The sequence below is a fragment of the Salvia splendens genome, chromosome 5 (assembly GCF_004379255.2).
Source record: "Salvia splendens isolate huo1 chromosome 5, SspV2, whole genome shotgun sequence".
NCBI lineage: Eukaryota > Viridiplantae > Streptophyta > Magnoliopsida > Lamiales > Lamiaceae > Salvia > Salvia splendens.
Genome location: NC_056036.1, coordinates 21988448 through 22008943, shown reverse-complemented (window position 1 = coordinate 22008943; position 20496 = coordinate 21988448). Strand labels below are relative to the sequence as shown.

The window sequence follows — 20496 nt, the reverse complement described above, 5'->3', positions numbered from 1 at the left end:
CTTTGGGCCTTGGTAATACTCGGTACTTCTGGAAGCTCTCCAGTCACTAGGTAGTTGGCTAGGTCTGCATACCATGGTTCTTACCCTACCTTTTCTTTTCCTTTTCCTGTATCGTACTGGCTAGTAAGCTTCATCACTTCTTCCCAGTCAATCTTCCTGACCTCAAAAATTACCTCACATAAATGCTCTTCTGGAAACTTGTCGTGCACCTCTTCACTGTTTCCATCTTGCACTACTCTACTTAAATGGTCCGCCACCTTGTTCTTGACTCCTCTCTTATCTTCCACTGCCCAATCAAATTCTTGTAACAAGAGGACCCATCGGATCAAGCGGGGTTTGGATTCCTTCTGGGCAATCAGATACTTAATCGCTGCATGGTCAGTATAAACGATGACCTTAGATCCCAACAAATATGGCCGGAACTTTTCGAAAAAATACACCACTGCCAGCATCTCTTTTTCAGTGGTATCGTAATTTCGCTGGGCTTGATTCAGTGTCTTATATGCATAAAAAATTACGTACCTCTTCCCTTCGATCTTCTGACCCAGTACGGCTCCCACTGCATAATCGCTGGCGTCGCACGTCACTTCGAAAGGGTAGTCCCAGTCAGAAGCCCGTATGATAGGTGCGGATATCAGCTTTTCCTTGAGAAGGTTGAAAGCGGCCTTGCATTGCTCATCAAAGACGAACTCCACTTCATTCTAAAGAAGTCGGGTAAGGGGTTAGGCGATCTTGGAGAAATCCTTGATAAATCTTCGATAAAACCCAGCGTGCCCTAGAAAACCCCTTATCCCCTTCTGATCAGTAGGGAACGGTAATTTGGATATAACATCCACCTTGGCTCGATCCACCTGGATTCCTCTCTCTGAAACCACGCATCCTAGAACAATCCCCTCAGTGACCATAAAATGACACTTCTCAAAATTCAAAACCAGACTTTTTGTTTGACACCTTTCGAGAACTATGTCTAAGTGATGAAGGCATGAGTCGAAAGAATCTCCGTAGACCATAAAGTCATCCATAAATATCTCTATACAATCCTCAATTAGATCGGAGAATATGCTCATCATACATCTTTGAAACGTACCTGGAGCGCTGCATATGCTGAAAGGCATGCATCTGTATGCAGAGGTTCCGAATGGGCAAGTGAATGTAGTCTTATCCTGGTCCTCAGGATCCACGTAAATTTGGAAATATCCGCTGTATCCATCCAAAAAGCAAAAGTACTTCTTACCAGCTAGTCTCTCCAACATTTGGTCGATGAAAGGCAAAGGGAAATGGTCCTTCCTCGTTGCATTGTTCAGCTTTCGGTAATCGATGCACATTCGCCAACCCGTGACTAGCCTCGTTGGGATCAGCTCATTCATCTCATTTTGAACGACTTGGATTCTCGACTTATTTGGAACCATGTGGATCGGGCTGACCCACTCGCTGTCCGGCACTGAATAGATAATCCCTAACGACAACAATTTCAAGATCTCCTTCAATATTTCTTCTCGCATGTTGGGGTTTACCTTTCTTTGGGCATCTCGATGTGCCTTTGCTCCCTCTTCCGGCCTAATGTGGTGCATGCAGACGTCGGGGCTTATTCCCACTAAATCTGTAAGGCTCCATCCAATTGCCTTCTTGTTCTTACTCAACACAGTCAGTAGCCTTGCCTCCTGTTCCTTTGTAAGGCTGCTGCTGATGATCACCGGATATGAGTTCTCCTCTCCGAGGAAGGCATACTTCAAATTCGATGGCAATTTCTTCAGCTTAACTTGGGTGGAAGTGTGTCTTCGGGTAGAGGGTTTTTCTCAGCCTCTCCTTCTTTCTCTAGTTCTCCCTCTGAAGATTCCTCTATACTGACTGGTAGCTTGGCCCCTGCGGCTCCAATAAATTCCGATTTCTGGCAGAAGTCCTTAATTGCTCTCTTCATCGGTCAACCCTTGGCTACTGATCAGATCACACCATGCAGCGGCTTCTACGTCAGCTTGCTCATACACATCTAATGCTTGGAGTTTCTCCTGCAATAGTTCGGTCTCAAGAAAATCTTGGACTAAGGGGTCAATCACATCAACATAGCATACATTTTCAGAATCAATAGGCTTTTTCATGGCCTCATTGATATCAAAAGTAAACTTCTCCCTGTGAAAATCAATGCAAATTGTTCCCTCAGCCATGTCTACTATTGTCTTGGCCGTCCTCAAAAATGGCCTTTCTAACAATATGCCACTAGATTCCCTAGCCTCGGACTCACTCATTTTGATCACATAAAAGTCAGCAGGGTAGGTAAAATCATGCACTCTAACCAACACATTCTCTAAAACACCCTCAGGACTTATGCATGACCTATCAGCCAGTTGGATCAACACCCTAGTACTCGACAATCTAACTCCCTTCAATAGGTTATAGATTGACAAATGCATGACATTAATAGAAGCTCCAAGATCACACATTGCATGCTCGACTTTCACATCTCCTATAGTTATAGGCAAAGTGAACATACCTGGATCGGCCCGCTTGGGCGGTAGCTTCTCCTGCACAATTGCAGACGCGATCCCTTCTACCATGATCTTCCCATCCTCCTGGGCTTTCCCGGCTATGAATTCCTTAATGAATTTCCCAAGTGGGGGTAGCTTCACGGCTTGGAGGAATGGTATGGTGACATCCAATTTCCCAAAAATCGACAAGTAGTCCACCGGGTTCTCCTTCTATCTTTTTGTAACAAAGCGGAAAGGGAATGGTTTCTCCCCCTTTTTCTCCTCTACTGGTCCCTCAGCAACCTTCTTGGAATCTTCCTTGGGCAAATTCTGGGTATGAGCCTCCATTCTGGATTCTACCTCTTGATGGGGTTCCTTCCTGACTAGTACGTTCTCGGGTTCACCTCCTCCACATGGCGTCTCCCCCAAGAAAAATGGGTCCTGCATCTGAGGCATGGATCTCTTAAGCTCTTCCACTGAGATGGTGTTGCCCCCTATCTTCGTTCCACTCGGCTCTCCACTTGGTTGTTTAGGTCGAGGTCCATCATAAGTAGTTCCTGACCTCAATGTAACCTTACTCACATTCGCCTTTTCGGGTATTTGGACTGTAGACGGGAGTTTCCCTGCATTTCCTCTTATTTCACCCATCGAACTGGCCAGTTGGGCCAACTGCCTATTCATCATATCCATGTTCGCTTTATGTTCCTTCTGGGCATTTTGCATCCCCTGCACTACTTCGTTGTGGGATTGCAACTCGCCCTTGATACCTTGGTGCGACGCGAGCAATTCTCCCATCATGTCCTCCATGGACCTCCTTGACCTGTTAGGGATTTGTGACTGATTTGGGCCTTGGTGCTGGTTATACTGGGAACTTTGGTTGGGCTGGAAATTTTGGAAGTTTTGCTGGTTCTGGTTAGGTGGGTATTGGTTATACTGGCCAGGAGGGTTATACTGGTCTTGGTGATATTGATTCTGATTTTGGTTTTGGAACTGATTTTGGTAATTTTGGAAGATTCTCTAGTGGGATGGTACATAAACAGGGTTTTGGTTCTGGTTTTGTGGGTGTTGGTTTTGGGATTGTTGGTTCCTTCCTGACCAGTTGAACTGGTGGTCCGGGTTTGCTGGTCCACGGTTGGGGTTTTGGTTCGGGTGGGGGTTATATTGGTTCTGACCTTGACCTTGGTTTTGATTTTGGTTCCCATCTCCCCATCGAAAATTTGGGTGATCTCTCCATGGTGCGTCCCGTTGTCTCCCCTGGATCCAATTCCCATTTGAGTTAAAATACCCGGCAGCATTAACCTGCGCCATACTGACTGAAACGAGGATTTTCTTCTTTTATCGCGTGTGCACAGAAACAGATCACTGCAAGCGCTTGGTCAAGACACCACGCTCCTTAAATCCACTAGAGCACAAGGTCTAGGAACTTAAGAGAACATAAAGTGCTTGGTCGTTGGACACACATCGACTCCCCTTCAAAAAATATAAATCCCTCAACCCGAATACTATGAATTAGTATAGGGAAGTGGGGTCGATCCCACAGAGATGGACTCGCAAAGTAGTGCTCAGAGACTTTGGACAGACAAATGGCTGCTGCCACGCAACAAAAGGGTTGAGAATTTTAAACTAACTCTAGACCTAGGCAGAAAATGTAAATGCTAGACCTAGGACATGTTAAACTTGTAAATTCAGACTTCGACAACAAGAAACATAACCACTTCCTAGACAGTGTAAACAACTACCTAATCTAGCTAAACGGAATATGACTGAAAGTGGGGACCATAATTCCAAAAATGGCAAGTACGGAAAGAACTGCAGATTAACAAACTCTGACGCTAGCTCGCAGCAAAATGCATCTTCTCCACCCAATTGAACTTGCAGATGAACAAACAGAGCAAAAAGCGAGATTCGAACAGAATATAGAGATTTGGTCGTCGTTATCTTGCTGCAACTCGGAAACACATCAGATCTGCGTACACTAGACGGAATGAAAGAAAAACACGTAAACTAAGCATGAAAATCAGATCGAAACTACTCAGATTCACGTCAGAATGCTTGATCCACTCCGGATCCAAGACATCCGAACCCAACAACCAACAAATCCAGCAAATCCAACCAAAATTCTTCCACAATACAACTCCAATCTCCCAGATCTGACTATTAACCTGCAATAACTCAGTAAACAGCTGCGAAACGCATCCAACTCAGACAATTTAAAAACTCCAAAATCTCAATAAGCGAAACGATCAAACCAGAAATCAACACAATCGCCATAACGGAAAATCAAACTTGCTTTTAAACCAGAAACTATTCGGTGAAAACAGCGAACCGAGCTTCGAACAACGAAGCTCGGCAGAGTAAGCAAAATGCGGAAAGCGGAAAATAAATTGTTTCTTCGCTCCTAACAAGAGCGGTGTTACACCATTTCGGAAGCTAAGATGAAACCCGGACGTGCGAACTGAGATCTCCTCAAAACTAGTATCAAGTGTGTGTGTGGGAAAGTGAACTCAGCAACAGGCTGTGGTGAGGTCTCCCCCCGGGAAGATCCCTCCAGCTTGCATGCTTCTGCCTTTTATAGATGCGGACATAGCCCTTGAGTCTTCGTAGAAATCTCTATTCTACCCTTCAACTCTGGAGCTTCCTCCGTCGAGCAATTCTCTTCATAATCGTTCACTAAATCGCCAGTTCCTCGACCTTGTGATTTTTTGGTCTTCTTTCCTGGACCTGGCGAATTCCTTCACACACCTGGCTTAAAACGTGCGTTAGTCCTAGTAAAATCACGAATTAAATCCCTAGACCCATGCATGAAATTAGCCTTATCAAACTGCTCACACTTAAACCATGCTTGTCCTCAAGTATGAAAGACAAGAAAAAGAAATAAGGCGAATTTCAATGCACGGCCCCCCCAAGTACTATTCTACAAATAAAACAGACTCCTAGACCTAGACAACTACAACACGAAACACATAAAAATCACAAAAGAGAAGAAAACACATAAGCGCATAAACTGGTATTTTCCTAGCAGCCATCCCCACAAGTTTAAGGTCAATCCAAGCGTTTACAGCCTCAGATTCCTCCCCTTCCCTTCTTTTATCTAGTCGAGTTGTCAGTTCGTCAAGATAGCCTTCTGACTTCCCAATTGTTAGATTCACTCGATCACTCATTCCTCACCAGGGATGTTAGGATCGGATCGCTCTTAAGTTAAAGTTACTCCACTGATGCATCGGGTTATGAGAGTTTCTCCTTCCTACCGTCTCCTTTTCCTGGGTCTGGTTACTACTGCTTCCTGCCCTTAAATTTTTTTTTTTTTTTTTTTTTTTTTTCCTGGACTTCGTCCAGCTTATACCTCCGGTTTTATTATTTTAACTCCTCCCCTGGACTTCGTCCAGCTTATACCTCCTTTTCCTGGACTTCGTCCAGCTTATACCTCCTTTTCCTAGACTTCGTCCAGCTTATACCTCCTTTCCCTGGACTTCGTCCAGCTTATACCTCCAGAAACCCTTTTTTTCCGTCAGACTCTTCTCCCTAAGCATCAAGTGGTAGCCCATTCTTTTTACAAGTTAGCTCAAAGTGTATAGGCTTATAACTCGCTCTTATAGTAGGGCTGCACAACTGGGTTATCTAAGGCATCCTCTATCGTTCTCACTTCATCCAACTGACTTTGATTTATTAAGAGAAAAGGATTCACAATTTAGCATGTATTTTCTCTTCAATTACTCTCCCTAAGGGGCTTTTTGCTATTCATTTTACCAGTTATGCAAACACGAAACCTAAAAAAAACTTCTACAAACTCCTAGACCTAACAGAATATGTACAAGACACTATCTGCACTAACTGCGTCCCCCCTCCCACTTCATTTATGCTTGTCCCCAAGCAATCCGTATGAAGTGGAAAGCAGGCCAGTTAGTGGCGACATGAAACGAACTCAACAAAACACAAACTTCTCACACTTAGACCAAGCATTGGGCTAACTGGGAGAAGGAACAACATACAACACAAAACATGTTATGACATATAACCCCTTCTCACACTTAGACCAATGCCTGGTCTAAGTGGAAGGGTTCAACACATATATACAGAACCTAGCATGCTGACAGGTAAAACAGAAATAAAACGAAAGAACTGTTAAATAAAAGAAAGAAAAAGTTACTTGGGTTTGAGGGGAAATTCAATTCGGTGTCTGGCCCCCGTGGGAGCCAAACTTTGGTGGCACCGTCGGCTGGGTCACCTTTGCTTTTTTCCTGGCCGGCATCTCCGGCTTCACTGGTCTGTCATCAGCAGGTCGGGGTATGGCTGTCCTCAGGACCACGGGTCTAGCGGAAGAGGGGGTGATGTGAGGCCTCGGGCCTTGTGATGGCTTCTGCGCGGATACACTTCCTGGACTTAGCGTTGTAATGTTGCCGCTAGACCCAGGAATAGTTTCTGATGCATCCGGGAACTTTTTGTGCAGCCATTTCAGCATGGTCGTCATCAAAGCAACACCCTCCGCCATCCTGTTGGTTTGCTCACTTGACGAAACCACCCAATCGGTGATACGTCCCCTCAGGACTGCGGCCTCTTCCCTGCTTTTTCCGAATTCCCTTCGGATCTCAGTCATTTCCTTGCGTACCCCGTCGATTCCTTTCCTTACCTCCTCAACTTCTTTCTGAACTCCCTGAACCATCAGCCTGACTTCGTCCTCAGTGGCTTGATCCTTTACCTCCACACCATCGGGTTCCTGCTTGACTTGTGCCTCTGACTTACCGACCTCATAAAAACACACCTCCTTCCCTCGGGCGATCAACAACCCCTTATTGAAAAAAAAGTCGAAATTGAAGACTTCCGGGGCTGAGCACATCTTTACTACACGGCAGGCCTTGCTGATTTTAATTACAATGTTGCGCTGCAAATAGGCCCCGAGAAGATGGCACGTGTACAGATGCCTGGACGGGTTGGAGGTGACTTGATGGCAGGCTTGGGCTAACCAATAACCCAAATGAACTCGTACTCCTGTGGCCATGCACCACGTAAAGTATAGGTCGGCGGTCGTCAGGGCGTTGTTGGCAGTGCCCATCAAGTTGTAGCTAACAAAAGTTTGGGCGAATCGCAGGACCCGATTTTCTATATGGTGTGCCTTCGAAAAACTTGTTTTAAATTGACCCACTCTTGAGTGAGTCAAGAACTCCCACGCACCTTGTGCCTGAAATCCTGGCGTCAACTTCGGCGGACCAACCATTCTGTCGTTCCACAGGCCCTCATCATCTTCTGTTCTCGTTAGCAAGCCCATCCGCAGCGTCCACTCCCGGATACTCATCCTATGTTCTTCATTAAAAAGCCTGAAAGCTATGGAATCCGCATCCAAATCGGCGGTGGATTTGAACCGGAAGGTGGAAAAGAATTCACGGGCCGCGTCGACTGGAACTTCGAAAGTGTTGTGCTTTAGTAACCAATCAAAACCGATTGCATCTATATACCCCCTGAACTCATCGTTAGAGCTAATATGTTTGAGTTCCGCCGGGTGGTACATTTTTCCGGACTTCGCCACCTTTCCCTCAGCACTCTTTTCCTTGTATATGGCCACACGTTTTGGATCGTCAAATCTTCTCATATTGTCTAGCAGCTCGTTTGTAATCCAAATCTCCGTCGGCTCAAAGTTCAGTACATCCTCGTCTTGCTCCTCCTCTGAATCACTGGACCTGGTAGGATTCTCGGGGTCCGTGGCATATGGTACCTTGGCGGGTGGAGGAAGTGGAGATTCAGTAGATTTCCCCCTCTCCTTCTCGGTCGAGGAGGAAGCAATTTGTTTCCCTTTCCTCTTCTTAGCCCTCGCGCGGCGCCCCTCTTCGTCACTCTCCCTTCCACTCGGCCTGGGGGAGTCTTCCTGCGCAGACACGGCTGTCGCTAGGTCCAGCGTATCCTTTTCCTTTTATTGGGCAGAAACGGCAATGTCATCAAGAATACTCCGACGTGTCCGTCTCCTTGTTTCCCTTAGATTAAGCTGCGAATCGGCCTCCTCAGAGACCTCAGTTAAATCCACTATCATGTTGAGTCCTGCATCGACAGTTTCTTGAGCACCCTCAGAATCGAGTGCTCCACTTTCCTCTGCTAACAATGGGGTTGCCCCCGTGATATAAACAGGGGTTTCTAACCCCGTAAGATTTCCTTCAGGTTGGGCTTCAGTGCCCACAGATTTTTCGGGAGTCCTTCCCGCATCAACATCTTCCTCAGTAAATTGGGCTTCATCTCCCCCAACTACGTCTAGGGTTTCCTTTTCAGAATTTAGGGCTTCGCCGCCCACTTGAACATCATCATCATCAACAACGGCATCCCTCTCAACAGACGCCTCCAGAACAGGGGTTTCCCCCTCAGCCCTACTAACAGTAATGGCGGTGTCTTCAACTACCGCAACAAGAGCATCTACCCCCCCCAACAACACTCTCCACCAAATTCACAGCAGAAATATCAAGGTTTACTCCCTCTGAAACACCATCACCTCCAAACTTTAAAACAGGGGATTCCTTCTGAGAATCAGAACCTAACCTGGGTTCACCTACGGCCAATAACGTCAGTCCCGCGGCCAGATCTGTCTCTACTTCGCGAATCTCCGTAATGGGTGATCCTGGAACGTCGGGCACTGCATCGTCCTCCGGCCTGGTGGCGGTTTCTGGGACTGTGTCCTGGGCAGAGGTGGTTTCTTCTGGAATAATGGTAGCAGCCTCCGGCGCGGTTTCTTGTACAGCAGTGGGTGGTGTCTCGACAACCTCCGGTTGTGTCACGGTGGTTGTTGGAACGGCTGGCATGGGTTGTCCCATTGCAAACATCGCGAACGCTTGCATCGCTTTATCGGCCCCTCCGAACTTCTGAAATAGTTCATTCATGAACTCCGCCGCACTCTTCTCGGTGGATCCAGAAGCGCTGCTGGTTCCTTGTTGGTTATCCATGGTATTCTGCAGAAAATTTTGAAAAGAACTTGGGCGAAATTTTCAGATTAGGGTTAGAGAGAGATTGAAATTTGGGGTTTTTTTTTTTTTGATTTGGGAGAGAGAATATTTGGAGAGAGAATGAGTAATGAAAAAAATAAAAAGGCCAAAACCGATCATAGTGTAGGCATTGGAGAGGACAGTTCCTTTTGCAGGCGGGTGCAGGTGGTGACGCTAGCGACCGTACGCCTCCCCATAAAGTGCTCTTTGAAATCCGGACCGGTGCCAATTCCCTCCAAAACTCTTTTACCCCACAATTCCTTGCTCAAGTAAATTCCTTCTGCCAAAACACACTAAAAGAAAACATCAAACTAAAAAAAAACAAATATGAAACGCCGAACTCCCCGGGTCTAGGATATGACAGCATCAAAAACATTCCCGATGGGTCTGGTGTTTCGAAAATATTTTTGGAAGAATAAAATTTTGTATTTGTTTGGATTTTTCTTGATTTAAAGAAAGCAATTAAATATTTACAAAATTGTTGTAAAGTGTTCTCAAAATTTCCTGGATCAGGGTATGGTCAAACTTTTAATTACTAGACCCAGGAGATATTTTAAAAACACTTCCTTCCTAGACTGGCTAGGTGATATCAAAGAGTGCGCGTAGTGGCACTTCGTCCACTACACACAACTCTGAGCTATCCCTAAAGACCTTTATCCTATGTCCATTGACAAGAAAAGGTATGGAATTTGGTGCACTTCCCTGGATTTCAACTGCTCCGTTTGCTCGAAGTCCCATGATGATGTAAGGCCCAATCCATTTAGACTTTAACTTTCCAGGCATCAACTTGAGCTTGGATTGAAACAAAAGGACTTTCTGTCCTACCCTGAGTTCCTTGACCCGAAGATTTTTATCATGCCAAAGCTTAGTTTTTTCCTTATACCACATGGCAGATTCATAAGACTCAAGCCGTAACTCTTCCAGTTCCTGGAGCTGCATCTTCCTCTCTTCTTCACAAGCCTGCGGATTCATGTTGATCTCTTTGACCGCCCAGTATGCTCTGTGTTCGATTCCCACGGGTAAGTGGAACATTTTTCCGAATACCAACCTATATGGTGACATACCAATAGGTGTCTTATAAGCTGTCCTATAAGCCCATAATGCATCATCCAGTCTCTTACTCCAATCCTTCCTAGACGGGTTCACCGTTTTTTCGAGAATGGCCTTTATCTCCCTATTTGATATTTCTGCCTGGCCATTGGACTGAGGATGATAAGGTGTAGACAACCTATGGTGGACTCCGTATTTCTTCATGAGAGCCTCTATTGTACGGTTCTTAAAATGGGTTCCTTGGTCTGAGATGACAGCCCTAGGGATCCCGTACCTGTTGAAAATGTTAGACCGCAGAAATTTGGCTACTTCCACAGCTTCGCAGGAGGTCGTAGCTTTTGCCTCTATCCATTTCGAAACGTAGTCCACCGCCACAAGTATGTATGTATTCCCATATGAAGATGGAAATGGACCCATAAAGTCCATACCCCAAACATCGAAAATCTCACAAACAATCACCGGAACTTGTGGCATTTCGTCCCTTCTAGAAATTCCTCCAATCTGCTGACACCTTTCGCAATTCTGGCAGAATTCGAATGCATCCTTATGTAATGTAGGCCAGTAGAAACCACTGTCTAGAACCTTCCTTGCAGTCTTCCTAGGTCCAAAGTGACCCCTACAAGCTAAAGCATGGCAATGATTCAGCACATCCCTTTGCTCCCACTCCGGAATGCATCTCCTAATTACCTGGTCAGCTCCCATTTTCCACAAATACGGATCGTCCCAAAAGTAGTATTTGGCTTCACTTTTTAATTTCATCTTCTGGGCCCGGGAAATTTCGTCGGAACTGGGCACTTCTCTAGTGACCAAGTAATTTGCTAGATCAGCGAACCATGGCTCTGCATTCGCCTGGCATTTCCTTTTTTCAGCATCTCCTGGACCTGTTGCTGCCATTACTTCTTCCCAATTGATAGGTCTAGGAGAATCGTTAAAATAATAAAGATGTTCTTCCGGGAACGCATCAGGTATTTTCATCCGTCTCACCTTGGTAAATGCGACTCAGGTGATCAGCCACCTTGTTCTCCGTCCCCTTCTTGTCTCTGACTTCCCAGTTAAACTCTTGTAACAGTAACACCCATCGGATCAACCTTGGCTTAGACTCCTTCTTTGCCAGTAAGTACTTTATCGCAGCGTGGTCTGTGAAGACTATCACCCTCGACCCGAGCAGATATGGTCGAAATTTTTCAAAAGAGTACACGACTGCCAACATTTCCTTCTCCGTGGTGTCGTAATTTTTCTGGGCTTGATTTAGCGTTTTTGACGCATAGAAAATCACGTAACTTTTTCCATCAACTCTTTGACCTAGCACCGCCCCTACTGCATAGTCACTCGCATCACACATGATTTCAAACGGCAAACCCCAATCAGGTGCTCTGATGATGGGGGCAGATACTAATCTGTCCTTCAGCAGCTGAAAAGCCTTAATGCATTCCTCATTAAAAACAAACTCAACATCGTTATGCAACAGATGAGTGAGTGGCTGAGCAATTTTTGCAAAATCCTTTATAAATCTCCTGTAGAATCCTGCGTGACCTAGGAATCCCCTCACTTCCTTTTGATTTGTCGGGTGGGGCAGTTTTGATATCACGTCCACTTTTGCTTGGTCCACCTGTATGCCCCTTTCCGAGACTACATGCCCCAGGACGATTCCTTCAGGGACCATGAAGTGGCATTTCTCGAAATTCAAAACCAAGTGCTTCTCTTGACATCTTCTCAGCACTACATCCAAGCTCGCCAGACATGAATCAAATGAATCCCCGTATACAGTGAAGTCGTCCATAAAGATCTCGATGCAATCTTCCAGCAGGTCTGAGAAAATACTCATCATACATCGTTGAAAAGTGCCTGGTGCATTGCAAAGGCCAAACGGCATTCTCCGATATGCATACGTTCCAAACGGACACGTGAAAGTTGTCTTCTCCTGGTCCTCGGGGTCCACGTAAATTTGGAAATACCCACTATATCCGTCCAAGAAACAGAAATATTGCTTGCCTGCTAATCTCTCCAGCATCTGGTCGATGAACGGAAGGGGAAAATGGTCTTTCTTGGTTGCCTCATTCAATCTTCTGTAGTCAATGCACATCCTCCAACCGGTGACTAGCCTGGTCGGTACCAACTCATTCTTGTCGTTCTTGACAACCTGGATTCCCGACTTTTTGGGTACCATGTGTACTGGGCTAACCCATTCACTGTCGGGTATGGAATAAATGATTCCTAGGGATAACAACTTCAATACCTCCTTCAATACCTCTTCCCTCATATTGGGATTCAATTTGCGTTGAGGGTCTCTGCAGGGTTTCGCTCCTTCATTTAATCGAATGTGATGCATGCACAGATCAGGGCTAATCCCTACCAAGTCAGAAAGTGTCCAACCAATAGCGTTCTTGTTCCTTCGGATGACTTTCAGCAGCTCCTCTTCCTGTTCCTTGATCAAGTTGCTGTTGATAATCACCGGAAAAGTCTCATTCGCCTCAAGGTAAGCATACTTTAGGCCTGGCGGAAGTGTTTTCAACTCCTTCTTGGGAACATCTTTTTCCTGGGGCAGGGGGTTCTTTTCTGCTGATCCAGTCGTCATCCCCTTAGTCGATCCAGGAAGATCTTCCTTGCTTGCCCCATAAAGTGTCTCCCTCGATCTGGCTAGCTCGGGCTTGGTGCAAAATTCCAGAATTGCTTCTGCTAGCTCTTCATCTGACAACTTGCTCGTATTCATTGCTTGGCACCAACTGGCCACCTCCCTATCAATAGCATGACTCATCTCTGAGTTCTCAATCTGTCCCTGCATTAATTCAGTCTCGAGGTATTCCTGGACCAAGGGGTTAATGATATCTACAGAATGCATATTTTCAACATCAAGTGGCTTCTTCATTGCCTCATCTATGTTGAATGTATATTTATCCCCATTGTAATCGAGACAGATAGTACCATCAAAGACATCAATGATAGTCTTAGCAGTTCGCAGGAAAGGTCTCCCCAATAATACTCCGCCAGACTCTACAGACTCATTATCGCTCATCTTAATCACATGGAAGTCAGCCGGGTACAGGAAGTCGTGTACCTTGACTATTACGTTCTCGAGCACTCCTTCAGGGCAGATGCATGACCTGTCCGCCAATTGGATCACAACCTTCGTATCCACCATACCTACTCCCACTAACCTCTTGTATATGGACAGGGGTAACACATTTATGGATGCTCCCAAGTCACACATAGCATGCTCAATTTTTACATCGCCGATGGAAATAGGCAAGGTGAACATACCTGGGTCATTGCATTTTGAAGGCATCCTCCGCTTCTGAATTACCGCGGACACATTCTCGCCTATCAAGATTTTTCCACTAGGTCTAGCCTTCCCAGCTATAAACTCTTTGATGAACTTGCTGAAAACTGGCATTTTCAAAGCCTGTAAGAAGGGTAGATTTATCTCCAGTTTCCCGAAAATATCCATAAGATCCACTGGCTCATCCTTCTTTTTCTTTGCCTCTCCTCGGTTTGGGAAAGGTTTTGGTCGTTTCCCGGTTCCGGAACATTCACCTGCTGAAGATTCATCGACTCCTTTTTTCTCTACCAATTCCGGTTCTGGATCTAGGAAAAATGGTTCGATTGTCCTGGGCAGCCGTTTCTCTAAATCTCCTGCCTGAAGTTCATCTCTAACTGCAGGGTTGCTTTCAACCGAGTTTCTTGATTCAGTGGTTTTTTCCTCTGTTTCCTTATCCTTAATGGGGGTCTTGACCTCCCTGTACCTCATGACCGGCCCTTCGTACTCCTTCCCAGATCTCAGCGTGATCTGGCTAATATTGGCTTTGTCAGGTGGTCTTACCGATGCAGGAATCTTGCCCTCGTTTCCCCGCATATCACTCAAGGAAGTAGCTATTTGAGACAACTGTTTGGCCAACATATCCATTGCCGCCTTCTGTTCTTGCTGCGCATCCTGAAGCTTGTGGACCACATCATTGTTCGACTGTAAATTGTTCTGAATGTGCTGCTGGGAACTAATGAGGTCGTGAACCATCTCATCAAGGTTCCTTGGTCTAGAGCTTGGCTGACTAGGGCCTGGCCCTATATTTTGGTTTGTTCCACTTCCTTGGCCTGGGCGAATGTGCCCTTGACCTCCTGGATTGTTGTTGAAATTGCTTCCTTGACCTGGGTAAGGTGCTTGGAAATTCCTTTGATGTGGTGGTACATAAGAATTCCCTTGATAATTTTGATTCTTGTTTCCCCAGGTCGAGTGATCTCCTTGATTACGGTTGTTCCAATTTCCTTGCCCCTCATGATTTCTCCAGTTACCCTGCCTCTCGGGCTGCGGTGCGGACTGTATACTCAGTTGGGGTGCTGGCTGGCTTTGCTCGTTTTCAGACCATCTAAAGTTCGGGTGATTCCTCCAGGGTGCATCTCTTTGTCTTCCTTGGTTCCAACTTCCATCAGGATTCCAACTTCCCATCGCGTTCGCCTGGGCCTGGTAATCACCTTCCTGAGGTCCGTAATATTGCTGGAGTTGATTATCTACTGGACCTAACAACTTAGCAGTTTCCCTTGGTGCGGCTGTATTAGTTTTTTCGATAGCATTCAGCAAGGCTTTCTCCAGCCTATCAATCCTTGCTTCAACTTTGTCATCCTCCTGCTCCCTCAATGCATTCACAGAGCCTTTTCTCACAGCATTCCTCGTACTGTCATACGCCTTCTTGGCGTCGATTAATCTTCCCAAAATCTCTCTTACCTCACTTCCTCTCTTTCTTGTAAAATTCCCCCCGCTCGAGGAGTTCATCAAATCCTTAGACTCGGGAGTTGCCCCTTCATAAAACAGAGAGTAGGTCTCTGCCTCTATCATCCGATGATTCGGGCATGCGTCCAGCAATCCCTTGAACCTTGACCAGTATTGGCTCAATGACTCATCGTAATCCTGCTTGCATTCCACTATCTCCTTCTTCAGAGCGTTCGTCTTGTTGGATGGAAAGAAGTAATCTAGGAACTCCAATTTAAAGTCCCTCCAAGTGCGGATAGAATCTGGGGGTAATCTCAACAACCATGTATTTGCCTCCCCTTTTAGAGTGAAAGGAATCGCGCGCAAGCGATAGTCCTCCTCTGTCGCATCATTAGGCCTCCTTTGAATGCCACATAACTTGCTAAACTCGTTCAAAAACTCGTACGGGCATTCACTCCTTCGCCCAGAAAATGTTGGCAAGACACCTAACACATTCGTTTTGATCTCAATAGATCTCTGACGTGGGTTCATCACTATTGCGTGTGCTGGTTCTCCATCGAGATGAGCCGTTAGTGACCCTATTTCTGGATCTGGGTCCGCTACGTGTGCCATCTCAACTTCCTCTTCCTCCCCTGTTTCTGACTCTGTTTCCGATTCTGGTGGGGACTCCGGATCTGTTCGTCCTGAAGATTCCCAAGATTCGTCACTCAAAAACTCAGTCGGGAACGGATCTCCCGTCGTGAACCCTGATCTGGTAGTCACACTGGAAGGCTGTATCCTTGATCTTCCAAACGAACTGACCGTATTTCCAACCAGACGAGTTACTCCGATGGAAGCTCCTGCTCATGTACTACAAAGAAAACGGAAAGAAAAAGTAAATTAAAATTATTCACACCAAAAACTCTAGGCACTAACACAAAGTACGCCATCCATCCCCGGCAGCGGCGCCATTTGAAACGAGGATTTTCTTCTTTTATCGCGTGTGCACAGAAACAGATCACTGCAAGCGCTTGGTCAAGACACCACGCTCCTTAAATCCACTAGAGCACAAGGTCTAGGAACTTAAGAGAACATAAAGTGCTTGGTCGTTGGACACACATCGACTCCCCTTCAAAAAATATAAATCCCTCAACCCGAATACTATGAATTAGTATAGGGAAGTGGGGTCGATCCCACAGAGATGGACTCGCAAAGTAGTGCTCAGAGACTTTGGACAGACAAATGGCTGCTGCCACGCAACAAAAGGGTTGAGAATTTTAAACTAACTCTAGACCTAGGCAGAAAATGTAAATGCTAGACCTAGGACATGTTAAACTTGTAAATTCAGACTTCGACAACAAGAAACATAACCACTTCCTAGACAGTGTAAACAACTACCTAATCTAGCTAAACGGAATATGACTGAAAGTGGGGACCATAATTCCAAAAATGGCAAGTACGGAAAGAACTGCAGATTAACAAACTCTGACGCTAGCTCGCAGCAAAATGCATCTTCTCCACCCAATTGAACTTGCAGATGAACAAACAGAGCAAAAAGCGAGATTCGAACAGAATATAGAGATTTGGTCGTCGTTATCTTGCTGCAACTCGGAAACACATCAGATCTGCGTACACTAGACGGAATGAAAGAAAAACACGTAAACTAAGCATGAAAATCAGATCGAAACTACTCAGATTCACGTCAGAATGCTTGATCCACTCCGGATCCAAGACATCCGAACCCAACAACCAACAAATCCAGCAAATCCAACCAAAATTCTTCCACAATCCAACTCCAATCTCCCAGATCTGACTATTAACCTGCAATAACTCAGTAAACAGCTGCGAAACGCATCCAACTCAGACAATTTAAAAACTCCAAAATCTCAATAAGCGAAACGATCAAACCAGAAATCAACACAATCGCCATAACGGAAAATCAAACTTGCTTTTAAACCAGAAACTATTCGGTGAAAACAGCGAACCGAGCTTCGAACAACGAAGCTCGGCAGAGTAAGCAAAATGCGGAAAGCGGAAAATAAATTGTTTCTTCGCTCCTAACAAGAGCGGTGTTACACCATTTCGGAAGCTAAGATGAAACCCGGACGTGCGAACTGAGATCTCCTCAAAACTAGTATCAAGTGTGTGTGTGGGAAAGTGAACTCAGCAACAGGCTGTGGTGAGGTCTTCCCCCCGGAAGATCCCTCCAGCTTGCATGCTTCTGCCTTTTATAGATGCGGACATAGCCCTTGAGTCTTCGTAGAAATCTCTATTCTACCCTTCAACTCTGGAGCTTCCTCCGTCGAGCAATTCTCTTCATAATCGTTCACTATATCGCCAGTTCCTCGACCTTGTGATTTTTTGGTCTTCTTTCCTGGACCTGGCGAATTCCTTCACACACCTGGCTTAAAACGTGCGTTAGTCCTAGTAAAATCACGAATTAAATCCCTAGACCCATGCATGAAATTAGCCTTATCACTGACCGAGTCGTTTGGCTGATCATAGCTCGGTTCTTGGTTTCCCTGTTCTGCACCCTTGTAATTCCCAACTGGGGAAGTCGGCGGTGTATTTTTCTCAATTGCGCTCAGGAGTGACTTCTTCAGCTCATCCATCTTCAAATCCATCTTCTGTTCAAGCTTCTTCTCCTGGTCAGTAGACGAGGCACTTGCAACCATTTCTCGGTTGTATCCATCCCTTGAATGGTCATATTCCTTCTTCGCACTCAGTAGCTTCCTTATGACCCTCTTTGCTTCGCTGACCCGTAGCTGCGTGAAGCTTCCTCCCGACGACGAATTGGTCAGGTCCTTGGTTGTTATGTTCATCCCCTCATAGAAGGTATGATGTATCTCAATGTCCGCCATGCGCTGATTGGGACATGCATCTAAAAGGCCCATATACCCTTAAGGGTTCATGGTACCCTTGATTGGGACATGTATCTCAATGTTCGCCCAATAATCGCTTAAAGGTTCATGGTACCCTTGCTTCACACTAGTTATTTCCCTCTTCAGCGCGCTTATCTTGGATGACGGGAAAAACTCGCCTAGGAATACTGACTTGAAATCGGCCCAACTCTCAATAGAGTCGGGGGGCAGGCGCATGAACTAGGTGTTTGCCTCCCCTTTCAAAACGAACGGCAAAGCCTTCAATCTGTAATCATCCTCGGTCGCCCCTGCTGGCCTCCTCTGCGCCCTACAAATCTTATAAAACTCATGAAGGAACTCGTAAGGCCCTTCGTAACTCTACCCGCAATATGTAGGCAGAATTGCGATCACATGAGGCTTCACATCACAGGCAGTTTGCCCTGGGGTCACAACTATGGCTTGAGGTGGTTCTCCCTCGGTATGTGCGTTCAGCGTCCCGATCTCAGGATCTTCTTCTCCTTGAGCGGCCATCCTTCTCGGGTTTCCCTTTATCCTTGGTATCTCTTCCGGTATTGGTCCTTCTATGGTATATTGCTCCTCGTCACTACTCGAACCTAAGTCAGACTAAGTCGTCGACACGCCGGATCGAGTGGTTACGAGTATAGATCCTCGCTGAAGTATCTTCGGCCTCCACTGGTCAGGAGCCGAGCTGCTTCTCATCAACTGAAATAAAAAGAAAGAGAAAAAGTTATCCACAATATATACGCCAAAGTATCACGCACAATAGCTACTAATAACGCCATCTATCCCCGGCAACGGCACCATTTGAAAGAGCAGGTTTGTGCAGGTGTCGTTTCAAGCAAAGGGTGTATCCTTCTGATCAGGATGAAACAATCCCCTCCTAAGCCTAAAACCTGGTATCAATAAATCCTCAACCCTCTTCTACTGGGTAGTATAGTGAAGGTAGGGGTCGAATCCCACAGAGAGGGTGACGGTTGGAGTGATTGTGGTGATATTCTGGAGGGTTTGGTTATCTACCACGCTTTGGGTTGAGACTTATTTAGGCTGGAATTTAAGGTGGTACTCTACTGACTAGGAGGTGGGAAAGGTGTTGGACAGGCGGCTGTGTACGTGTGAGTGGGGAACATGATGTTCGGCTAATAACTGTAGAAGGTACGAGTTTACTATAAAAGACTAAACGGAATATTAGAGGGAAAGAGGTAGTTAGGTGACTAGGCCTACAGGTCTGAAAAGTAAGGAAAAGTAAAGGACAAAAGTAAAAAGTTGTTAAAAAACAAAAGTGGTCCCCAACTTGGATGGAAATGTTGTCTTCTTCAACATAAATCAAATCAGATCAGCAAAACCAGATTCATCACCATAAAAACACAGATTAACAACTTCAAGAACACAAAAATACAATTAAAACTTAGAATCAAAAGATTAAACTATCGAAACTGCAATTATGCTTACTGGTCAACATGCAAGGTGACAGAATAACGTAAACTCGGATTTCACACTAAGACACTTTTGGAAAATAGCAATTACTGTTAGGAACTAGCCGTTGGAAGGCGGTTTTCCAACTGTTTTTGTATTAGTTTTCTTTAGCTTTCTTGAGTTTGTTAGCTGGTTAGTTTTGAGTTAGCTTAGAGCTGGTATATAGCAGAAACTCTCATGCTTGTGTAAGTAGTTTTTCAGAAATACAATCAATACACAAGATTCGGTTTCCACTCCATTGTGTGAATAATTCTCTCTCGCATTTCTTGTTCTTGTAAATCCGATTGAGTTGATTCTCCAACAGGAAGCTTCTCCGTCCGCCACATAAACTACCTCATGCAAGAGATCCACCTCTACAACCCGCGCCGCCTCATCTCCCTCAACCTCACCTCCTCCCCCGCCGCCTCATCACCCTCAACCTCACCGCGCTCACGGAGGAGCTCACCTTCCTCAGCTGCCCCCACGACGTGGGACTCGCTGAGGTGGAGTGCCTCGGGAACGCCACGTCGGCGGTTCTGGCGGGCCCCGCGGGGAGGCTCTCCGGGGCGATGGGCGTGTGCATGACTATGTTCACGGTGCCGATCGCGGTGCCGTGGGATGGAAGCGGCGGCGGAGGTGATTGGGTGATGGAGGATCTTAGGCTGACGTGGAGCTTACCTGAATGCCAGGGTTGTGAGGTGGGTGGTGGGGTTTGTGGGTATGGTCGGAATCGGAGTGGTGTGGTCGGAGAGATTACTTGCTATTCTGATCATGGGACAGGTAAACTATTGAATGATTGATGTGTATTTTTCGAGCTTTTATATCAATGAACTAATAACACGCAAGCTTAATAAATTAGCTCTAAAATTACAACCTTTCTGCAAGAGTACAGATGTAGTTGTAGTAAAAGAGTGTCGAACCACAGGAAGACGTTTGATTATTTAACAAGAATTGACCAGATTAATAAACTAAATTTAAGAATTAAAGTACGAAAATAGAGAAACTCAAGAGATAAA

At 45.7% G+C, this 20496-nt stretch overlaps 1 pseudogene; it reads left to right on the top strand.

Moving 5' to 3' along the window:
• Positions 1–20496, top strand: part of LOC121803968 — a 32530-nt pseudogene that overhangs the window by 9619 nt on the left and 2415 nt on the right.